The sequence below is a fragment of the Microtus ochrogaster genome, unplaced genomic scaffold (genome assembly GCF_000317375.1).
Source record: "Microtus ochrogaster isolate Prairie Vole_2 unplaced genomic scaffold, MicOch1.0 UNK37, whole genome shotgun sequence".
In the NCBI taxonomy this organism is placed as follows: domain Eukaryota; kingdom Metazoa; phylum Chordata; class Mammalia; order Rodentia; family Cricetidae; genus Microtus; species Microtus ochrogaster.
In genome coordinates, this window is record NW_004949135.1 from 1,625,567 (window position 1) to 1,627,878 (window position 2,312).

Genomic DNA, 2,312 nt, shown 5'->3' on the forward strand with positions numbered 1-2,312 from the left:
ATGGAACGCTTCACGAATTTGCGTATCATCCTTGCGCAGGGGCCATGCTAATCTTCTCTGTATCGTTCCAATTTTAGTATATGTGCTGCCGAAGCGAGCACTCCAAACTGTAACGTTAAATATTTCTTTTTTCTCCCTTCCCTTGTTTTTATTTTTGTTTTTTTTAGATATTAATTGTAGTATTACTCCCTTTCCTTTCTTATCTTCAATCCTCACACACATCCCTCATCTGTTCTCACCGTTATTGCACGCATATATATGTATATACTAGTGGTTCTCAATTTATAGGTTGTGACCTCTCTGGGATTAGAATGACCCTTCCATTGTGCCTAAGAGCACCACAAAACACAAATATTTACACTAAAATTCAAAACAGAAAATGATAGTTATGAAGTAGCAACAAAAATAATTTTATGTTGGGGGGGTCACCACAACTTGAGAAACTGTATTAAAGGGTCGCAGCATTAGCAAGGCTGAGAACCACTGGCTTTTACATATATAGTTCAAAACTGGATGATGGTACTTGAGGGTAAATATTCTCTTTAAGAAGGCATTGCTTCCCCTACCTTCTCCTAGAGAGGGAGTTCTCAGAGGCAATGTGTGTTTAGTGCTCATAAAATGGTTAATTTCAGCAGGGCTTTGGATTTGTCAGCAGGGTAGAGAGGATCTGTACAGGGTTTTGGACTCCCCTTTCTCCCCTGTGTCTTTGTAACCCAGTTACTGACTTTCCTTAAGAGGAAGTAATGTTTAAAGCAGGGCTGTGATTCCCTCCTTCAGAGCACGGTAGTGAGCATCCTGTGGGATGGTGCCTGTAGCACATAGAGTAGAGGAAAGCCATCGCCAGCCCAAAGCAGATTTAACTTCACAAAGTTACCGCATTTGCCCAAACTCCTATTGTTACTCCCACTCCATCTGGTGAAGGTCGAACGTTTCACTTGGGAGGACCCCTCCAGCTAAGTGGCCTTGATTCCATAACCCTGCAAACTCCATCAGAGGTTAGACCTGCTGAAGGATTCAGCAGCATGAACATTTGAGAGACAAATAGATGGAGAAGAGTTAGCTAAATAGATAAGGTTTTTCTTCATTCTTTTTACTTCTGTGTAGCTCTTTGAGTTGACATAACACTGCTCTATTGGTTCCAGCTTAAGGCTCTACCCCAGAAAGCAACTCATCTGGATTTGCTTGTTTCTTGGGTACCAGGCCCGGCAGCTCTCTTAAATTATCCTTTTCTGTTTTAATAGCTAACAGAGAAAATGGAATGCTCCAAGTGAAGGCTTTATATCCATCCTTGCCTGCTCCTGTTTTCTTTATTGAAGTCTTATTATAGGACTTCCTGGTGAAATGGTGGGTTAATAGCTACCTCCGTGTAACACAGTGCATGAGAAGAGACAGGAAAACAAAGAATAGAAGCCAGACAGAGGGGGAGACATGAGGGGCCACGTCGGGAGTCACTGGACAGTGAAAGTGCAAGGAGAGAGAAGGACAACAGAGTTCTAGTCACGTGATTCCACTGCAGGAGAGGGGAAGCAGAAGCCCCTTTCGGGGACTAGAGAAATGGCTCAGGAGTTAAGAGCACTTGCTACTGCTCCCAGCACCCACACAGTGGTTCGCAACCCTTGGTAATTCCAGTTTTAAGAGACTGGATGTCTTCTTCTGTCCTTCAAGGGGACCAGGTTCAGTTGTTCATGGGCACCAGGTACATACGTGGTGCATAGACATATATGCTGGCAAAACACCCGTACACATAAAATAGTTACACATAAAATAGAGTACTACTGAAAAATAAACTCCAGTAAAAATCTCCAAATGAAAATGAAAGATATATCTGCACCAACACATGGACAAATTGCAATATGGAAATTCAAGAAATACAAAAAAGCAAGGCAACAAGCCCCACCCCTCTTTCTTAATTACTGAATTAAAAGTATAAACATGGATAAAGGATAAAGAACCAAAATTTACTTGTAAAAACTAGCAGTGGTTTCAGAAGAGATACAAACAAGCAAATGGCTTAAATAAAAACAAAATCTAACATCCCTGCCCCCCCCCAAAAAAAAACCCAGAAAACAAAAAACTCAGGACCTGAAGAATAAAGTTGGGGCTGTAAACAAAAAAGTCAGAAAAATGGATAGGAAAGAATATGGTAGATGAATGCAGAAACATGGTTGAAAATTTTAGGAAAGCAGATGAGAAGCTCAGCAAGACACATGAGAAAGTCAGGAACACAGCTATGTCATAAAGTGTCAGCAACAGAAATGAGATAGCAACATGGATGAGAGAATCAATAATATGGACCAGAGAGTCAGCAACAT

At 41.2% G+C, this 2,312-nt stretch overlaps 1 pseudogene; it reads right to left on the reverse strand.

The window, feature by feature from the left end:
• Positions 1-101, reverse strand: LOC113458507 (annotated as a pseudogene).
• Between the last annotated feature and the right edge of the window lie 2,211 nt (positions 102-2,312).